The sequence below is a fragment of the Fistularia commersonii genome, chromosome 3, assembly GCF_037954325.1.
Source record: "Fistularia commersonii isolate RoL2024-O1a breed Wild chromosome 3, RoL_Fcom_v1.0, whole genome shotgun sequence".
Lineage (NCBI taxonomy): Eukaryota > Metazoa > Chordata > Actinopteri > Syngnathiformes > Fistulariidae > Fistularia > Fistularia commersonii.
This window is the reverse complement of record NC_141286.1, coordinates 499,626-522,147: the sequence shown is the minus strand read 5'-3', so window position 1 is coordinate 522,147 and position 22,522 is coordinate 499,626. Positions and strand designations below refer to the sequence as shown.

At 47.1% G+C, this 22,522-nt stretch overlaps 1 long non-coding RNA gene across 1 annotated transcript; it reads left to right on the top strand.

Moving 5' to 3' along the window:
- Positions 1-667: 667 nt before the first annotated feature.
- On the top strand, positions 668-20,195 carry LOC147235156 (uncharacterized). The gene is made up of 2 exons (XR_015104308.1): positions 668-1,978; positions 17,330-20,195. It is a non-coding gene; the product is annotated as an uncharacterized LOC147235156 (long non-coding RNA).
- Positions 20,196-22,522: the final 2,327 nt, after the last annotated feature.

Below are 22,522 nucleotides of genomic sequence, written 5' to 3'. Positions count from 1 at the left end.
CAAAAACGATACATATATATACATACATACACACACACATACACATGTGTATGTGTGTGTGTGTGTGTGTATGTATATATATGTATGTACGGATGCGCGGGTGGATGGACGTTTATGTCGGTTAGTCCTCAGCGGCTCCAAAGCTTGCGGGAGGGATGCGGGTCAGGCGAGGAATCCCGGCACTCGGGCCGAAACCACCGTCATGTGCAGGTCGGCCGTGCAGAGACGCGTCTGGCTAGTGAACGCCTCGCACGCGAGGGCTGTCACACAAGACACTCGCCTCTATGAATAATTCAACGCGCTTTGACATGGCAGCGTATCCAGCGTGCAGAACCTGGCGAGAAAATAAATCACCAACAGGAGAAAAAAGAAAGAAAGAAAGGAAAAAAAAAAGGAGTTTTTCTTTCCCCCTGCCGCTGATGATCCCGTTGGTTGGAATGTATCGGATCCGGTTGTAGTCACCGTGCACGCTCCAAAGCCGTGCGTGTGCTGGGACGCGCCGGTTCTCCAGGACTCTGCGTTGCCTCCGGAGCTCCGGCGCAGCCTTATTCGCAGCGTCCTGACGTCAGGCGGCCGCTCGGCCAATCGGCGCCGCGTCCATTCCGGCGACCGTCAAAGCATCTCGTCATAACCCTGCGAGCTTCTGCATTCCGTGCGCGCCACACGCTCGACGGCGATCCTCGACCGGTCCCCGCAAACTCGCCGTGCGTGTGTGAGGAGGCCGCCGCGGCGGAGGGAGGGACGGCGTGCCTCGGCCGCCGTGCAGACGCTCTCCCGGGCGTCAGGAGGAGGAACCGGAGCAGGTAGACGCGGAGGAGCCGTCACGGTGCGCGTTGAACGGCGTGCGCGTCTCTAGGCCTGACGCTGGAGACACGGTCCGTTGGACAACCGACGCACAACTTTTTTTTCCCTCCCCCTTTCTATCGTTCCGAAAAAAATCAGCATGCCAAAGCGTGTGACTTCCGGTCGTGCACGGAAAGCGACGGCCGCGCCTGAAACGAATGATCTTTTCCGTGACACAGACTTCTTTGCGCGCACGGTGTTTCCTGGCGCCTCGCACACCTTCAGGTTGTCTCTTTGGTCTGAAGGAAGCCGAAGTGAAAGACAGAAAGGCTCTAAAGTTGACAGCTGGTGGAGATCAAGCCGTCCGCCGCGCACGCCACGGACACGCCGGACAATTCATTAGGGGAGGGCCAATCCACTTCAAGTGCGCCGTGAGTAAATAACACCCTGAGGCGAAGCGCCCGCTGGATTATCAGTCCTTTGCTATCTTCAAGTGCCTCTCCATATCTGTCCAAAGGTGTCTTCATGTGCGCGGCGAGGACGCCTCACGCACCGACAGCTGAAGACTCTTTTCACGCACAGTACTCACAATATTTGACTTTGTCCCCCAAACTCTCTTCTGGGGGTGAGACAAACAAAAGAAGAAGAAGAAGAAGAAGAAGAAGAAGACCACGCAGAAGAAGTTTAAGAAAACCCACGTGACTCTGCCAGTCTGGTGGGAAGACACTGATATTCATTCCGTCCCGCAACGTCCAGCTCATGAGCTGCTTCTCACGCAAGACGCCCGCAAGCTGCCCGGAGCGGAGCGACACGTGATGCTGAATTAAACCTAAAAATGACAGAGTGCGTGGAGGCGCTGGGACGTGCACGTCCTGTCTCGAAGCCTCGGCTTGCACTTTCTTTGCGTCAGAGGCGGTTTCATGTTTCCACAGTGACAGAAAGCGAGGGATCGTTGAGATGCGTGACGAGCGGACAATTCAGCCTGGAAGGAACCTCAGACACCAAGGATCCTCTGTCCTCCTGTCTTGGGCCACAGAGGGTTTTTTTTTTTCTTTTTTCTTTTTTTTTTTTTTTTTTTTTTTTGCAGTGATCTGTGAAGATGACGTGAAAAAAAGGACAAAAAAAAAGAAAGACAACTCCAGAAATCTGCACATCTCTTCGGTGTCACAGATGTGTAAATGCCACACGTAAGCATGTAAGCAAGAAAAGTTGTTGTTATTTCCATGTGTAGAAGATGCCTCGATAGTCTGTCAGTGGGGATAATCTCTTCCCGATTTAGAATAAGCCCGGGGGTGCACCGAGGCGGATTAATCCACAAATAAAGGGAAATGAAAAAATAGCCTATAGGCTTAAAATATCGTAACTCCCGTCTACGCGAAGGCTCGATCCAATTCAAAGTGATTCTATCCTTCCCAGTCTTATCCGTTACTCGCCATAGATTATAGTCTCGCTTTTAATTCTGACGGCATTCGCGCTCAAGCAAACTAAACTTTTGCTTTCTTATTTGTCAACCCGTCGTCCCAAAACGCTCAAAGCTCAGGCCTGTTTTCCCCGAGCGTGCGCGTCACAAGCGCGAGCGTGGCGGCGCAGGCCTCGCCGCAGGCCTCGCCTCGCCGCGCCGCCAACACGGGGAAGCTTCCGCGCTCGGGGCCGGAGACTCGGAAAGCCGCCCGAGAGATTTGGGTTTTATGAAGTGCGGCGAGTGAACCGGCGCCCCGTGAGATAATGAATCTGAGATAATGAACGAGGCCGCGAAGAGGCAAACAATCATTAATTCTAATGGTGACATGTTTATTTGTCTCCCGCCTCCTCGGGGCTCCGTTTAGAGACGCCATGTCACAACGTAAAGCCGGGGAAGGAAACAGCCTCAAAACAAGATGGGGTCGGGGCTTAAAGGCTCCGGTTTCCCCGCGAGGAGGCCGAGCCCGTCCTGAACCGCGGGCTTTCGGCCCACTCGGAGCGAGGACGTGGCGAGCGACCGGCTCGTCGCCCTGCACCGGACGCTCGCAGGATTTTGGTCCTTTTTTACAGATGAAAACCGCAAACGGGCGCCGGCTTTCATGGTTCGAAGGGGAAACCCGACCATCACGTGGCGAGGATATATTTATAGGACAAACTGCTCACAGAGGGTCTATGAAAAGGAGAAGTTAAAATACAACGGAGGAATGACGTGAAAATGCAAATGTTTGGGACCTGTGACGTCCTCGCACAGAAAGTCAGAGGAATCCTTGTGACATTGAAGGTCAATAGAAGCAAACAAGTGAGAGCTCGTGGCCAACAAGTCAGCCAGACAAACATGGCTGCAGTATTTCAAGCCTTCTTAAAATAGGGAGGTCACCCCCCCCCTCTGTGTGTGTGTGTGTGTGTGTGTGTGTGTGTGTGTGTGTGTGTGTGTGTCTGCCGATCTATTTCACGTTTATGTGTGTGTATAGAAATGACAGCATGATAACAAAATATATCGTGGCTTTTAAAGATGGAACGCGTTCCTTCCGAACCGCCTGAAAACTGCGTTTACCGCCATTTTCCCCAGTCAGCCGTCTGTCTGGGCGGGGGCAGGAGTGTGTGTCTGCCGGGTCCAGCCTGTCAATCATCCCTCGCCGTATTATCACACACTCCCAGGACCCAAATTCGCCCCCCTCCCCCTCCACCCCCTCCACCCCCCGCTTGGAGCCGCCGGTTCATCCATCACGACGCGCGGTGCTCACGCAGCAGAAAAGGCTCTGGCTGATATTTTTTTGAAGTGTGTGTGTGTGTGTGTGTGTGTGTGTGTGTGTGTGTGTGTGTGTGTGTGTGTGTGTGTGTGCGGGCCAGTCTGTAACTCACATGATTTCCACCGCCCCCTCGGGTGGATCAGCAGTCAAACATATGCCAATGTGAATTGGATTATTGAGTCGGACGGCAACTCGACTACGCAAACATTTTCCAGACTTTCCAACTCCAGTCCGGCTCGCCTTCCCAGAAATCCAATGGGATTTATAGATCATCTCCCACAGCTGTCCCCTCTCAGCCAGACACACACACACACACACACACACACAGACACACAGACACACACACACACACACACACACACACACACACACACACATAGATAGAGACAGACAGATCCTCCTGACTCTCCGAACCCGCTCCCCAACAATAGACGGGCGGGAGTTGTTTCTCCATCAGTGCCGTCAGATCACCGCAGGCACCGTGACGTGACGTGACGTGACGTGACGTGACCCCCCCCACGGGGTGAACCAAACCAAAGCACGGTGCGTCTACGTTTTTTTTTTAAATCTGAATTTATCTCCCCCGTAATTTGTGAACCTGGAATTATTGACGAGGCCAGATAATTTGCGTGCTCCGGTTGAAGTGCGGAGGAAATGAAGCGGCTGCAGGCGGAGGAAGAGCTCGGCGGGCGGCCGCCGTCCGCCTCCCTCCTCGGTGGACAGTTTGATTTTCTCTAATCGTTGTGTCGGCCGAGGAAACGAAGCCAAATCAACAACTTTCTTCGATTTTAACGCCGCTGGAAAACGCAGCCGTCGCCCGTCAAACTGCAACGTCTCACTTTTTGTTTAAAAAAAAACCAAACACCGGCGCATCTAATAAAACACACCGAATCAGGATGAAAAGTCATTTGAAAACGTTTGGCATCGAAAACACTGAGTTGATAAGAAAAGGCTCACCTCGTCTCGATAAGGCGTCGCTTTCGCTTATTCTGCAGCTGAAGGTGCGGGGGGTGCGGGGGGTGCGGGGGGGGGTGCGGGGCTAATGATTATCATTTCATGTATTGTAATAAGCAGCCCTTTGAGATATTATCGCCCGCCGGCCGAAAGCTCAGGGGACGAAATGCGTGGCTGCAGAGCCAGATAGGAAGATACACGCACGCAGACGCCGCGGGCGGGCGGGACGCACCGAGAGCTGGCCTCTGCTGATACCCGCATCTGCGGGACTGCTCCCCGCAGAACACACACACACACACACACACACACACACACACACACACACACACACACACACACACACACCATGCTTTCTTCGTTTTAATGATGAAGCACTTTTAAGTAATTGAGGCGCCAGATGTTTATTTAATAATAATAATAATATCCTGTAGATTTTATTATTGTAAATCGTCAAATGTTTTGCAGTCTATTCACGAGTCTTATTGTAGCCTTGCAGTATTTTTAATCTTTAAAAGCTCCAAAGTTGAAGAGGTCTTCGTTGTAAAAGATTTATACGGCTCGACAAGAGTCGTCAAAATAAAACAAAAATCAATCGAATCTCCTTTTTTTATTTAGACGTAATTATATTAAAATGATGTTAGCGGAAATGAAATAGAGTAAACGGGAAGGAGCCTTTTTTCGTGGCGCGGAGGGAAAATTTCAATTTTAATTTTCTTCATATTATCCCAAACGTGTTTGAAATTCTAGCGACGTGAAATGTTTCCCAGCGTGCGTTTGAACCGAGAGGAGCCGCAGCTCCGGTGCGGCGGCGGCTGCGGACGCAGGAGGAGCTGCGGAAGGCCGAGGGAGGAGGAGGAGGGAAAAGATCGGGAGAGATTCGGCGAAGAAGCGTCCTGAAATACAAGCGTGTTTTCAAAGCTAGGAAACGACATAGAAATCCGACATAGACGAATTAATCAGGTTGATTGAACTTCAACGAGCTCCTCGTCTTCTAATGATTGAATGAAAAGGCGTGCGAGTTTCTCCCTCGCCGGATGATGGACGCTGACACGCCACTGACGAGGGCGGCCGTCCCGACGCACAGGTGGAGGGGGGCTGGGGGAGGCTGTTGTGTTGTGTTGTGTTGTGTTGTGTTGTGTTGTGTTGTGTTGTGTTGTGTTGTTTTGCCGCCGCCGCCTTTCCCCTGCGATCCGTCTTCATCTCGCTTTGTGTGCGCAAAAGGCAAAGCCGCGCCAAAGCCGCGACTCTACTTTTATATCCAATAGATCAGTGAGCGGGCAAAGCTTTATTTTCGCCAGGAGACAGATATTTTACCTTCGCCTTACGGTTTTATGTCGGAGGGCTGTCAGCCGAGAGAAATAGATGGCTAATGCATAGGCAAAGCGCCGCGCCGCTCGTCACGCCGCGCGTCACGGGGCGGCCGCGGGGAGGAAGAGCGGCGGGGATTTAGGGCTCCTGCGGGCCCCACGCAGGGGACCGAGCGCCGGGGATTCAACCACCGGGTCCCCACTCGGATCGTAACCCGAAACCTACGGCTGAACGCAAAGAAAAAATAAACCCCGCTGCGTCGGAGCCAACATTCCCGAATTGTACTTTTATCAGGATTCCAAGAAGAGTCCGGGCCCTGATGGAGCCGCAGGTTCCTGCCACGCAGGACGAACCCCGTCCCGCAAATAACAACACCGTGTGCAAAGGCTCACTGGACCTCCCAGCGGCCGCTTCAGACACCAGGACATCACACATGAGGCGTTATTAAACTATCAATGAGCTGAATAGCCATCTCTCTTTCTATGTATATCTATCTATCTATCTATCTATCTATCTATCTATCTATCTATCTATCTATCTATCTGTATATGTGTATATATATATATATATATATATATACACACACATATATATATATATATATCTATATATATATATATATATATAGATACATGGAGAGAGAGAGTGAGATTAAAAATCAATACATAGGTAGATGAAATAATGAAAGTGAAAAATCCTGACAATGAGAAGAACGTAATGATGAATAATTCAAAAAATATGGGAAATGTAGTTAAATGTGTCAAGGGAAGGAAATGACAATCCAGAAAAAAAAACACAGTTGATCTGAAAAAATGAGGAAAATATTTTTACAGGCGTCACAAAATGGCAACATGATGTCTCGAATTTTAGAATGAGGAGTTTGTCACAGTGACATGATCTATTCCACCATTTTACATTCCCTGCATAAAAGGGGTTAATAATTTAGCTATATAGACAACAAAATAAGAACTGGCAAGTATATTGAAATGCTATGAGGAAAAATAGGATTTAGGAAAAATAGCTGCACGACATGCACTGTTATCAAACATAATCTGAGAGATTTGCGATATTTCAACAGGACAGAGACGAATGTTTGAGCCAAGAATGATACTCAGGTGGATAAAATGATTTTCCTGTTTAACTCAGAATTACAGTTGAAAACCAAAAAAAAAAAAAAAAAGAAGAAGAAGTTTTGTTCACACCCTTGGTCTCTGGCCTCGGCCCGCTGCCAACATCTGAGCGACGGCGGTCCAGGCCCGGACCTGCTGCCATAAAACTTGTAGCATTCGTAGCCTTTAGCTCCTCCTGAAGGTTCTGAACACTAATGGCTTCCGACATGTCTAGAAAAGGAAAAGCCACGAGCCAGGGTCTGGTTATTTATATTACTACAGATACTCTGGCGTACGACACACGCCACCTAAGAATTACAATACAGTTAGTTGTTGTTGATTCATAAAGTTTTCACTTCTGCAATTAAATGAAAGAGGCATTGTGCAACGAAGCAACGCCGTCTGAATGTTTGTAATTTACCGCCACGGCACATTTTCTCACATGATGTAAATCTACGGCTCTATGAAATAGAATGCACACTGAAATTAGAGAAGCAAGGCTGACTCTTTAGCATCGCCCAAGGACATGTCATTATCACCAAAAAGAAAGAAATAGAAAGCGGTGATCGTTCCTTGAGAATAGATGTTTTGATTTTCTATTTGTTTTTTTCTTTATGCGAAAGAAAAATCCCTATCATGCGAGGTGTTTGGAGCCAAGCGAACCCCAACACCCACCACGGTCAGCTGATGAAGGCAGTCACATGGGAGTTCAGGATGGAGAAAAAAACAATATTCTTCACAAATTTGAGATCCTCGGATGAGGACAACAACCGTCGGACGCCTGTTCAAAAGCTTAAATCCTCAAATGCACGCGATATAGTATTGAAGGTTTCGCTGATTTCTGACCCAGAAGCCAGACGCAGTGTTCCTCACATTTTTATGGCACTTTAAAATAAGACAATATTCTTCCTCAAGCATTCTTTATTTTTAACAGATTTTAATTATCTCCAATCAAATACAAAACGCACTTTCACAGGAACTTTGAATTAACCCTTGTGGATATGTTGTTGTGTTTTGTCGTTTCGGCGCTGCCAAAGTCAAAGATAGTCACGGTTTCTGTCGAGACCATCATGCATTGACAGCCATTAACAAAAATCACTCCATTCTTAAACACGAATTAGAATGATGTGGCCTTTTTAGGCTCATCTCTACCAGAATGAATGCTTTTGCAACACATTTTTGTTTTTGCAAATTCTAACCTGAGGCAAGCGAATCAATCAATGGGAATCAATTTTGAAGTCATCATGGTCTTGCAGCCTTTCAACGCCGCACGCGAGGTCGTCCAACTCGTCTCTTCTACCAACGTACATTTCTCAATGTTTGCAACAAGAAGTGTTGAAAATACAGAGCCGGTTGGTCATATTTTCCCCTCATGCTACATGCTAATCTTAAAAAGTAAGTGGAATTCACCGCCTACCTGAATAACTACATATGAATAAGCGTGCGTTTCTCAGGAGGTTCGCTGACACTTTTTGGTGGCTGAAAAAAAAAACGTGCCTACATGATAAGACGCGGCCAATAATCAGATTTTGCCAGAGCCTTTGCTAGACGCTTGTGATTCTGTCCAAATGACAGAGGATTCACACGAGCATTTATAATTTATTAGGCCTATATAGGCAATATTTCCTTTGAATGAAAGGTTTTTTTTTCCGGGAAGGGATTATCAAGGGTGGCTGGAAACCGCGGTAGTGTATAAATCTGACAGCACTTGTTTCATTTAAACAGAACGTTTCCCCTAACATGGTGTTTCGGCGAACAAAGCAATATTATTGGGGTGCTTTCGGCGCTTTGACATAGACCGTGTCCTGTGGCTGAAAGCTAAAATTAGCTTGTTGACTTTGGCCATGTCTCTCAGACAAATTCCTCAATTCTCAATACCTTTATGAGCCCTCATCCGCTTACCAAATTTGGTGGAAAACGATGCAAATCCCGCAGTTGGGATGGGCGGTCATGCCTCTGGTTTGTCGGCCCGACGCGCTCGGGATGTAAAGTGGCCGACGCCGCCGTGACCCCTGGTCGAGAGGGCTCAGCGGATTTGGAGATAATGACATTGCCGTCTCTATTAAGATTCACATTAACCATTTCACCGCACGACCCCATTTCCCTTTGTCCTTGTCAAAAGCCTTAGAGTCTTACGGCGCCGGTCTTGATATTCAAAGCAGGCCGAGGAACCCCGGCGAACCACATGCACACAACCTCTACTCATCGCAAGGACAAATAAGAAGCTGTCTAAATGCAAAGAATACAGTGAAAATATATCCGAGTCGTTGAGAGAAAACATCCTTAACATTCATAGAATAAACTATAGGTTGGCAAATAGATGGTTGTCTGCATGGATCTGACATTGTTCATTTGAACACACCCTTACTGTCAAAAATAACGCTTCTTTGTGCTCACTTAATTAGAGGCATCGCAGCTACGACTCTCTCTCTCTGTCTGTCTGTCTCACACACACACACACACACACACACACACACACACACACACACACACACACAGTAATTCCCAGGTTCAATCCCTTCTGACTCACAGTGCTGTGACTGTAGGCAGGAGGCCAAATTGTTTGTCTTTCTGTGTGTCAAGGCTCCCCAGATTGGTACGAGAGCAGCAACTCCTGCTCGCTTTCTGGCTGATGGTTCCATCAGGTTGTGAGAGCGGCGAAATACGGAGTCTGACGCTGGAGATTAAATCTGTGTTTGACCACGAAGGTTTGAAACCCAATGGGATCATCTTTCCAGGAATTAAACGTTATGCTTAGATTAAACCCCGGGTGTCGGGTATAATCTCGGCTCGGCGTCTGTGAAGGTTCTCGGTCCATTTGGAGATTCATCTGAGCGTCCGTTGGAACTCAAGAAGCCTCTCGGACGAGAGGCGAAACTTCCTCGAGGAGAGAATTTAAGTCATGATGAGCTTTGACAACAATCTTGGCTCTGCACGTTTGCAAAACCACTTGTGGGAATAATTTCAAGTGTTGGAGGTACTTTTATGCCACTCCCACTATATTGACCGAACTCCATTTCCTAAATGTAACCGAGCGACACGTCTTCGCCCGAGACGAAGCACCGAGCCTCTGTCCTTGTTTATAATAACACGTCTGCATCGGAGCTGATAAAGATCCCGGTTTCTCCTCTGTGACTGCTATGGTTCATGCCAGGGTTGTTGACGTGAAATACAAATAGGTCAAATTTGATTGTCGCTGGCCGTCACTTGTACACGGGGGACGGCAGGTCAGGTAGATTTCAGCGGCTGGAAATAGTTTAGACATGGGATGCGACTTGCACGCGGGGAAACACCATGTTTGTTTAAAGCATGCATGAGCTTTTCTCCACATTGCCTGAAAATATAATCTTCATCTGCAAAGTTCTCTGTTGGTCAAATATTCTTTGGATATCACGTCATCTCGTGCTGTACGTATCAGGTGTGACTCGACCACCGACACACACGCTCTCGTCCTACTTTGTTATGTTGGTAGTAATAAGGAATTGTCTCTTATTTACATTTATGTAATTCATTCGATTATAGTGAACAATGGCTCAAAATCCCCAAGTTCCTCTCCCCGGTGTGTATCGGTGCTCCGGTGCAAACTGGTGGCAGAAGCAACCCGAGCGAGGCGGAGAGCTCCCAGCGACATACCGGCCCTCACCAGGGAAGTTGGTTTACAAAAAACCCAAGACGGGCCAACATGGTGTAAATTGAACGTTCTGCAGGAAAGAGTTTTGGTTTCACCGAAACGCTCCCGGCGTCAGCGTGAGGCGAGCGTCAGAAAGGGACGCCTTGCGAGGACTTTTGGTGGCGAGCTTGTGCCAAAGCGTCATGGAATCGTGGCGTCAGATCAAGTGAACACTCTGTCTCAGCGGCTGACTGAGATAAGAAAGAGGACCACGTTAAAATCGATATTTGTTCGATTAAAAAAAAAAAAAAGGTTATTCATTTCCATATTTTAAAATGACTATTATTTCTTATTTATTTTTTTTCTATCGGTTTCATATCAGAATAGTATTGTTTGGTATAGTATTGCATGCTGAATGCGTGTGAGTTGTTGAGCGAGACCGATGTTTTGATCCACTATATCTTACTTGAACTGTGTTGACAATGACCGATTTAACGGAGAAAATCTCTGTGGCTTAGTTTGGGCGGGTCGCTAGAAATACAGAGCAGGGGAAGGAGAGACACGTTAAGAAAGAAGGAAAGATTTTCTTAACTTTCTCTCTCTTTCACTAAATTCTCTGCCTTTGTTTCCCTCGTTGTACCTCGGAGGAGCTAGTTATGTCCGGGCATGAAGAGCCCTCCGGCTTACCGGTCTTCTTGTGCCTGCAGATGAGTTGAAGGGGTGAGGAGGTCACGACCTTCCCGGGGGATGTTTTATGACGACATTGCCGAGAACGTCTGATTTGTCTCCGGTGGAGCGTGCCGCCGGCGTCATCTACATGCAGCGGGAGAGGAAGAGAGCAACGGAGATAAATAGAGAATGAGCGAGAGCGCGCGCAGGAGGTGTTGTTTGCGGTGAGGTCGAGGCGGCAGGATGGAGGAGGGCCGGGCTGTAAATTAGCCAGCTTGGCAGAATGATGGTCAGCAGTGTTTTAAGTGAACAGCACCCACCTTGACCCCTACTTAGGACACCCAGCTGAGCTCAGAGAGCAGGAGGCGGAGGAGGAGGTGGACCTCAGATGCGCTTTACATTTTCACGCTCCTTCCACTCCGCAAACGGATGAAATCTCATTGCTTGTCTTGTTGCCATTTCGTTTACGGTTCATCCTTTTCCTTCCGAGTTGGTTTTGTCAGACTTTAACTGAACATGTTGAACCCATATTCAAACCACAGCTTAATCTTTGCCTCAACCTCTTCATAACATAAAGATATGATTTCAGGATATTTTTCCACTGACATCGTAGCCCCATTTTTTAAGTTAAACAATTAAACGGTTGTTAAACTGTTGTTGTTAAACAGTTAAACAGTCAAACACAAACACTTTTGTGTCATTAGTCCGTTTGTTTTTATCAAGACTTGTTTTTTTATAATTGTATTTTTTCTCATCATGGCCACATAAACGGCATCGGAAAAGATAATTTCCATCGTAGTGTTTTAGTGGCGAGGAGGGATAAATGGACTGCTCTGGGGAACAATATTGGAAATTCAGCAGAACACATCATAGCATAGCTAGCGTAGCATCATTTGAATTTGCAGAGTTGCCATGCGGCAAATTTGTATGTGGATTTTCTAGTTGATGCGTTACATTTCCACCTCGCAGTGATTTGAAAAGGCTTTTACTGGGAAAATTAGAGGGTGAATCAAGTGAGAATTTTAACTCACAGGATCACTTTCACACTTGGAATTTACAGGCAATTTCTGCCTTCAAATTTTAATAATAGATTTAAAGGTGGGTAAAACAATAGTACACAATAAAATAGTGCACAGAATTATTTCTAAATGAAAGCTGAAAATTGTGAGGAAATTGTAAAAAAAAAGCAATTATATGTCTCCTACTTCTTCAGGAAATTGGCTTTCATTTTGCTCAATGCAATATTATATATAAATGATGCTGTTTGTGTGGTTCCATGTTTCCTTTTGTATGCATATGGGGTTTGTTTCATTTTGATTTCAATTAAATCTGTTCATTATCACAACCTTTGTGAAAAAAAAAAAAATAAAAATCTGCTGCCCCTCCTTAAAATCAAACACCTCTATCTCAGATACGACAGCTTATTACTTTTCTGTCTGCGAGTCACTTGTGTTCAGTCACGGCGCTGAATATCAAGGAGTATCAACAGTCTCCCCCAGAGCTGTGGGTGGACCGAGGCGTCAGGAAACTGACTGCAGGGAAACACTGGCCTCCCAAGGAAGCCAAGAACTCCTACCTGGATGTACAAAAGTTAAGTGGAACGTCTCGCCCCTCTGCGGACGTGGTGGGAGAGTTAGCACCCCGACACACAGCGTAAACACACTCCAATAAATCATGCAAATCCTGATACTGGAAGACAAACATGGGAGCTGATCTAATCAGGATTCGTCAGGACCCTTTTATCTCAGCCCATCTCCACTCGCTCTCACAGAGAACGCCTTTGTATATTATGAGCAGGAGGAAGGGGCTTCGCTTTTTAGCTTTCTGAAGACCCCAAGGCTGGAAACTGTTATATTAAGAGGAGAATTTAAGCAACAAAAACAAAGATCGTGCACATTTGTTTTTGCATTTCTAAAACAGAATTCTTACACATTCCGTAGAAACCGACAACAGTGTTACTTGAAAACAGAGGTTTTCCTCAGAAGACCGTGTTTATAAAAGAACGATACGTCTTTTGCCGTGACAACGGTGGCGAGGAAGTGACACGGTGGGGGAATTAAATAGAAAGAGACGGGCATTGAGGTGAACGTGTGACCCTTAACTCCGTTCTTGGAACAATAACCAAGGCTGTGCGCTGCTGTACACAGGAAGTCGCTGCAAATATTTCCACAAAGAAAAACGTCTTACGATCAAATCATGTTAAAATGCTTCGGGGCCGATGGACGGCGACAAGGGCCGCTGCTTGAGGCGGAAACATCCACGCACACACACATTTTGGATTTCTCCAGCGGCGGCGGCGTGAGACGAGCTGGGTGAGGGTCAGGGTGAGTGCGGCATCGTGACGACACACCAGCACAGACGCACAACCAGGTCACGTCGGTCCAAGGTCACATCGGAGTGTGAAAACAAATGACTTCAAATGAGAGAGCCGGGCTTCGCTACCTTCCAAAAAATACTGTAAGGTGAAAGGGAGATTTCAGGATGCACCACCTTCTGATTCCCTCTAAGACTGCCCACCGTTAGTTAAGCAATTCTATTTCACCCAGGAGCCACTGGTGAGAATATACGGTATCTCTTGGGTTGCTTTCAATCTAATAGATGTATTGTGCCGGGGAAGAATATCCCGGTTTGTATTCAAGCAGAATGAATAAAAGGGGGAAAATGGAAGAAAGAAACTGGCGCGGATTTGGGTCGGGGGGGTGGAGGGATTCAGAAAGGACCTGGGAAACTATCGTAATTAGAAACAGATGGGAGGTTTAGTTGCTATAGATGTGAAATCTAATTTCTATATAATGTCATTTAAATCCTGTGATCCAGGAATTGTATTTGAACTGGGATTATTGGAATCATCAACCCGTGAATGTCTAGGATCCCCAGCACTGTTTGTTTACGTGTGTGCGCGTTTGCGCATATATGTGTGAGTGTGTGTGTGTGTGTGTGTGTGTGTGTGTGTGTGTGTGTGTGTGTGCGTGTGCGTGTGTGTGTGTGCGTGTGTGTGTGATGGCGGTGGTATTCCTCAAGTTAGCAAGTTGCAAGCTTTACTGGATGATTATACCATCCGGCGCACAAAAGAGGAGAACGGCATATAGGAAAAAAAAAAAAGGCAGGGCTGGGGTTATAACAACTGTGGCGATAACAACAACAACAACAGCAATAACAATGATAGTAATAATAATAATAATGATAATATAAAATAGGGTTTTTGAAGTAACTCTGAGACAAGAAATGAACTAATACTGCAGACTGGGACTCACTTGGGAAGATACATTATTGTTGGCTATTTTCACATATTGCAAAAATAATTTGATTGAAAATTAAAGCTTGTAATACCAATATTTGTGGCCTGTTTTCAGGCCTAAAATGGCAAAGTGAAAGTTTCCACATATACTTGGGAGAAACTGCCTCATTTCATAAAATAAATAATGTGTATGGCTGGAAAAGCAGTGAGAGCGACTCCTGTCCCATTTTAGAAATCAACCATCATTTATTTGAACTACCTTACTGAGCTAAATAAATTCAAAAATTAGATTTTAAGGGTTTTTTGAGTCTTTTGGCGAGGGTTTGATGAAGTGACGCAGAATATTCCCAGGGGTGAGAGAGCAGTAATTGGTGCAGATCCAATGCACATGTTGGTGCAGGAACTGAAGGTCAGGTTTGGCCTCCAGGGAAGGAAGACAGAGGAACAGGTGCTGCTAGACTTTGCAACAAGGATGGAAATGGATGTAGCGAATGCTTCTTCTTCCAGAAGAGGCAGGAACGTAGAGTACCTTCTAAGAGCGGAGGCAGGAGCAGGCAGGTAGACTAACGGCAGACTTCTATATGTGTTGGTTGTGGCGTGTACAGATGCAACATCAAGCCTCCACGCCAACCGACAGAGAAACAGCTGCCTTGAGGTTCCAGCAGCTGGTGAACAGTTCACAACAGCAGACGAAGGCAGGCAAGATCAGTACTGGGAGGCCAGTGAGGAGAATGCTAGCATCCACTGGTGGGACGGGGAAATGGAAGCCAGGCGAGCTGGGCACTGGGAGTCCAGGCAGGAGGCTGCTGCCGTCCACCGGTGGCTCAGGGTGATATTTTGTTGTGGGGAGACTCTTCAGCATCGTTTGCTTTGGCAGTCAGAACTTTGTTTGCCTCCTATAGTTTGACGCTTGAATGGCCAAATGCTCATGTAAGTGTCCTATACAGGCCCACATGTGATGCACTAACCCGTGCTGCACTTTTGCACGACAGGAGTGCACGATGGGGAGGCACCGCAAACAGCACTGTCTGCACCAGTAAACAATCCCTGAGGTTTTTCTGCAATCGCTTGGTTTGTAACCTCTGCATTTATTGAAGAGCATGATCATTGAATAAATGACTTCTCTACTCTAATTACCCACTACGGCATGAGACATACAACAATACCACAATATTTTATCTTCACTAAATGTCAACTCAGGCAGAGACCGCCGACAGAAGAGAGGAAATACTGAAAACAGTGAGACCGTAATATGGGAACATTCCATCTATATAGAAGAAGACCTGCAATTTTCCATCAAGGATGGATATTTCTTTTATTTTCTATCTATCCTCCCCACTCTCTATTTTCTGTATATATATATATATATTATATAAACCATTGATCAGACTGTTATTTGTATCAGGAAAATGAGCTGTTTGTTCAGGCATCAGTCCCAGGGTTTCATGCTGACAAGAAGATTGGAAGGTCCTTAAAGAGCCTCCAGGTGTGCTGCCTCGCCCTTCATCAGCGGCAGCCCTGAAAGGAGAACACACACGCCTGGCTGTGGTAAGCTTATTTGGAGTGGCGCTATCAGGCGGCCCCCTGGTGCAGTTTCCAGATACAAAGTGACAGAAACATATGCAGGTAAAAACACACAGCATCTTTTATCTCCACAAAGCAGCGGCAAGCCAGGTGAGAGTGCTCCCTCCTCTCATGCACGGATGCAGAATGCAGCCGTACTTCTTGTGCTTCTCGCCAGCGGTCGGACAGGAAAAAAGTCCATTCTTGGATTGGACTCAAAGGACTTCTTCTCAAGCTGGAGTCCCTCCTAAATCATCAACACTCCACGTACTCTATCTGCGTAGAACATTTGTGAAGACAAGATTCCCACCACCTGGTTCAGTTCTATTCAGTATTAGACTCTCTGAAATACTGAAACACAATCACATTTGGTCAGTTAATAAACAATTATTCATTAGTATCTGCAGATGTACAAGTCCTAAATAATTACAATCATATAGCAATTTTTCTGTGAGTGAGATTATGGACTGGTGGTTGTTACTGCCTGTTAGACAATTGTATTTTGACTGGTTTGTCAATCTGATATAGTTCACATGAAGGATGTAACGTGCACATGGTCTTTGGACCGTCTGCAAAACTGCTCTGCCGTGAGTTGGACTCAACACACTTCAAGCCAGAGGTTCACTTGGGTTCACTGGCCATCATTGCTATTCACAGGCTATTTGCGACGGTCCAGAAAAAGAGTCCAGAAATTTGACTGCAAAGTCTAACGACCCCATTCTAACTGGACGCGCAGGTGGATGTGGTTTCTAACTGCTGATTTTATCACGTTGCTAGGATTGTGAGAAGGTGACTGCTCGCAAGAGGGTTTCCCCCTGGCTTGTATCTTCTTCAAAATAACAGTATATTTCTCCAGGATGGTATCCATGTCTCAAAATAGAGAAGAATACTTCAGTGTTGCACTGCATGGAGAACTTGCTTTGTCTCATGATCTGAGAGTGATTTTGTTGAGCAGGTTTTCAGAACACATACAGTTCCTGCTCATATCAGTGCATCAGTGAGCAAACTGTGACACTCGGCTGGCGCTTGAGTCGACATCTTTGAGCTGGAACTCATAGTAGCATCAGGTGTATTTGGAGGCGAGAGTGAGGCTGCGAATGTCGTCTTCTACCTTTTCTTCTGCCTCTTTGTGGTCCCTTCTTGCCTTTTCTTCCTCTTTCCACACATTGTCCTGTCCCAGCACCTCCTCCACCTCCTTGTCTGTCTTTTCCTGCCCTTCATTTTGTCTATAAAATTTAATCGCTCTTAACGCCTCCTCCGCCTCATTGTGCCTCTCACTCCAACCAGCTGGGAAAAAAAAAAAGGAAAAAAAAAATTGTGAAAGAAGCAAATCTTGCGGCGTCTTATGGCATCCGTGTTTACCGACCTATAATATCGTTCTCAGATTGTTCGACTTCCAGGACGGCTCCCCGCCGCCGCCCTTATCGCCCAACAAAGACGATGGATGCTGTATTTTGGGCTGCCCCCCCTCTATCTGACTGATTGTTGTAGTGGTAAGTATCCTGAGCCGTCTCCTGTTACTGCTGCAGAACCTGGAGACTTAAGAGGCAGTGGGTAAAAAGCCAGATGCAGAAAGAGAGAGAGAGCTGTCAATGCTGCATCCCCATAACCACTACCTGAAGATTAGGCAACGCTCTGAGCGCAAAAAGGATTTTAACAAGACACCCTCTTTTACCTTGATGGGTGGCAATGGAGGTTTTGATGAGAATAAATTGCATAAATAGGTGGTATAATCTGCCTCTATTCACCATTAATACATGGAAAGTTGAAGATGTCAATGGGCTCATCAATGATTCTCTGCTCGAGCTCGGTTGATAATAGAAGTTGCCATGCGCGCACGTGTGTGTGTGTGTGTGTGTGTGTGTGTGTGTGTGTGTGTGATGGGGAGGGTACAAATCATTTCTTTGTGCATTACTCTCATCCAGAAGAGAGGCGTATGAAAGAGTGGTGAAGATGGATCAAAATAGTTACAACATATGAAATATAAGTATTCCATGTTTATGTGGTCTGAATATATACATGGAGTCCCAGGTTTCATCATTTTTCAGCAATATTTCATGCACTATTAAAGATACAATATTTGCAAAAACCAGCTGGTCTCCCATGATATGATTTCAGAAGATTTCCAGTCGACGGCACCTGGAAATGTTCTTCCCTTTTACCTTCCTCGGTCAAGGCTGGGACAAGCTGCACTCTCAACTCACACTTTATCCTTATTTTAGTCACTTTTACCGGCTGATAATGTCAGTTTAAAGTGAAGGAAAATATGAAAGTTTAAAAACCCATTTCCCCAAAACAAGATGTTCCACTGACTGAATTCTAATCAAACCAAAAATAGTGTTGTATTTGTGTTCAATGCGGTTGATGTGACGGTCTGTGAAAAAACAGAAGAGGCTCAAAGTAAATGAGCGGGAACGAGTTTCAGTTTGGCGCCTCTCGTCAAACACACAACCATCATGAAGGCCAAAGCGCCACTGAAAGACAAGAGAGAGCTTCCTGCAAATAGACACTGTTTGTTTTGGACTCAGTCGTGTCTCATTTACACCCGTCAACAGCAGCCAACGGGTTCTACTCAGATGAATAGGATCCCCTGTGGGACTTCTCACACCTTTAATTTGAAGTTAATATCATGAATTAACATACACGGATTCCAAGCCCACTAAGATTGATCAATAGATGGCAGAAAAGGATCTGCCAACTATCAAATGTCTAGAATGAGTCAGCAAGAGGGGAGGACGTTCTGTAGGGGGAATGTAATGTGGGATGCCAGGAAGTGGACATGTTTAAAGGCACCATTGGCAACCTTGGCCATTTGTCAAGGAGCTCTGCGAGCGTCCCAAAGTGGTTACTATCATGGGTACCAGTACCATCACACCGTATCCAAAGTGACTGCCGTTCGGTTGGCTCGCTGTGCCCACCATCTGCCCCGACCACTGCTCCCGCTGTGCTTGCTGCTGTTCCCAGGCACACCTTACATAGAACTTCTACAATCGGCTCCTTCCGCAAAGATCACCTCCTTCTCAGCCCGCAAACTTTACACGCTCCGCACCGATCACGTCACCGTCGACCGTAACCCCCGTTAGCTTCTTTACCACCTGCGTAACGCCGCTATTAATTCCTGAAGCTGTGGGATTCCTGCTGCACTCGGGTCAGCACACCTGAGGGTCCGCGCTCGTCCCGTCAAAGATGCAATGCTCACAGCTCGAGCCGTACCTGTTGTGCAGGCGCTGCGGTGCATCTGCACAGGAAGCTTCCCTGCTGGCCAAGCAGACAGAGGGCATGTGTCTGCTTGGCCAGCGCAGGAGAGACTGGCTGCTCGCTGCTGAGAGGACGCACGGCAAGATGGGAGCAGACACTCTATGAACTTGAGTTAGAAATCAAGAAATCAAGTAGAAACACACACACACACACATCTATCTATCTATGTTCTGTATCTAATCTCCAATGTGAACAAAAGTTCAACTTTGCTCTATGATTTATCAATTTCAAAATATAACCGCACACCGCTGGTACTCATAGTTTGATTCACACTCCTTTTTTCAGCAGACGTCTCTTTTTGTGTTTTACACCAACCACATAACGTTTGCATCTCAATCCACATCTTACTTGACGAAAACTATGAAATGACTGATGTTTTTTTCTGTATCCATTTCATGGATTAGTTTTCAGTATTGACGGACATGAGTGAACTTGAAATGTGAAAAATTACAAAACCATTTGTTCCTGGCTTTTAAATGTATCCGTGTTTTTGAGACGGTGTTTTCGAGAAATGATGCAATCACAACGGGTTCTCATTCTAGAGGCCACATCCTCGGCTACATCAAACCTGACTTCCCTCATAAACGGATGGAAAAATAGGATTCAAGAATGTTATCGAAAGTATCGCTGTTTCCAAAAACCCCCAAAAATAAAAAGATGTGTTTTAAGGAGGCGGTCTACCGAGCGGAGGCGAGGCTGCGGCACAACATCCTACCGGGAACGACCAATTGGGCGATCAGGGTTCGGGAGACCACGACACCTCCGTTCTGCACAGCCAGGGGAAGGAGAGGTGTGTGTTAATCCAGGCCGAGGTGCGGCGGAAGAGGAAGACGCCGCCTCAGCAGGATGGTGGGCAGGAGCAAGCGGGGGGCCTGGATCGAGTGGGAACATACAGTTGGCCGCAAAATCATGCCGGCAGAAATGTGGCGATTGGAGCCGCTCCGCTTCAAGTTCCTGGTCCAGTCAGCGTATGACGTCCTCCCAAACCCTCCAATCTGTTCACCTGGGGGCTGCAGACTCGCCCGCCTGTCAACTCTGCCTAAGAAGGGGATCCGTGGAGCTTATCTTGAGCTGCTGCTCCAAGGCCTGAGGAGGGGGGCGGTGCAGGCGGGGCCAGGACCCAGTCCTGCAAGCAGTAGCTGATAGCAACTGTACTGGGATCAGCTCCAGCAGGACACAACGTCCTGCAAAGTGCTCCATCTCTGGTGTTCAAAGGGACCAGTCGTGGGGCGGCGATGGTGTTTACGATTTTTTGACAGTCAGCATCATTTTTTGGGTAGAATTTGGAAAGATATTAGTGCTAAAAATGGACCCTGTCTGGCATCATCCCTTGACTCGTGGCTGTGGCTCATTGCAGACAATTAGTGCGGACTTAAAAACCATGGCGTGAGTGTGTGTCGTTTCCCCTTCAACCATGCCCGCCTTCCATTCCCCTCCCTCATCTGTGTGTCGCTTCCGCTAACTGTTCACCTGCTACCAGACACACAGTAAACCTGCTCTGAACTCACTCTGTTGGTACCGAGTCTTGGTGTTGCCTTTGGGTTCATACCTTCGTTCGTCACAATTCTGATTCTCTGCAGTTTGTGTCTGTATGTGTGTGTGTACGTGTGTGTGTGTGTGTGTGTGTTTCTCCCAGAAGGTGAAGGCATTTCCAAAAAGTTGTCTGCTAAATTGTCCACCAGACCATCTGACACACGTTCACACCTCAGCCGCCGTGACCACAAGCTAATGACACCGGCAGCCCATTCATCCTATCTGGGAGTCAAAAGTATTGATTATCGGGAGTGAGTATACATGAAGAGGTTACAACACATATCAAACATGCAAGTATGCTTGTCTTTAGATGATATTGTGGCTTTAACAGGCTAAGTATTAAAAATTTGACACATCAAATGCATGTGATAGTATACATAGAGAATTATATTCAGGTTTAGCGGCTCTATCTTGTTTCCAAGTGAAGGAAGGCTGGAGCAGGAGATCGACAGGTGGATCAGTGCAGCGTCAGCAGGGACGCAGACTCTGTGTTGGTGAAGAAGGAGCTGAGCCAAAAGGTGAAGCTCTCAATTTAACGGTCGATCTACGTTCCTACTCTCACCTATGGTCACGAGCTGTGGGTCATGATTGAAAGAATAAGGTCACGGATCGAAGCGGCTGAAATGAGTTTTCTCCGCAGGGTGTCCGGGCCTCCCCGAGAGATAGGGTGACATGCTCGGCCGTCCGGGAGGGGCTCGGAGAAGAGCCGCTGCTTGCTTCACATGGAGAGGAACTAGATAAGGTGGCTTGGGCATCTGGTCAGGATGCGTCCTGGACACCTCCCTGGTTAGGTCTTCTGGGCATGTGCGACTGGGAGGAGGCCCTGGGAACAACCAAGACACACTGGAAGGGCCATACCTCTCGGCTGACCCGGGAACCTTGGGATCCCCCTGGAAGAGTTTCTGGGTAGGAGGAAGTCTGGGCCTCTCTGCTTTGGCAGAGTACACCTGACCCTAACCCGAACTGAACCCAGAGGTGGTCTGTAATGGACTTCTGTGTTTGTCACGGACTCTCCATCAGAGAATCTGCAGACGCAGTGAGGGTGACTTGAGAATCTGGTTTTCCGTCCGTTCGGACCGTGATCTCCAGCTCTCGCTAGAACGGTTTGTAGCCGAATGTGAAGCGGCCCGTCGGCTTGAAGAAAGAGCTGCGCTCGTAGGAGAACCTCTCGGTACGGCGGCTCTACTTTCCCACCCTCACCTTTGTTCATGAGCTGTGGGTGGTGACCCAAAAGAACCAGATTAGGGGTACAAGAAGCCAAATGGAGTTTCCTCCCGGGCTCCTTTAGAGATACGGCGGGTATCTGGGTCATCCAGGGGGGTTCAGAGTAGAGCCGCTCCTCCGCAGATGGAGATGGCCATGGCATCGGGTCGGGACGCCTCCCGGAAGCCTCCCTCAGGAGGTGCAGACCCCGGGGACGACCCGGGACGGCCTGCAGGGACCACGTCTCTGGGTCGGCCCGGGAAAGCTGCCCCCATGACCTCGCCCCGATTACAAGCTGGAAATGAATGGGTGGATGGTTTGGCTGGTTACCAGCTGGTAAATTGTAATATTCCGATTAATAATAACATTCTGCTCTCCTGTTTTCCCTTTTTTCATTCTGGGCATCTTACAGAGCTGAAAACCAAGCCTCACTCCACTGTCCAACTTGTGCTCTGCAATGACAATAAGACTCTATTCTATTTATGACAGTAATTAAAGAAAGACAAACAGGTGAGCACTGTGTTTTGAACAGTTTGTTGAACAAAAAGTAGACTTTGGGGGTGCCTTAAGAGATCAAATTTAT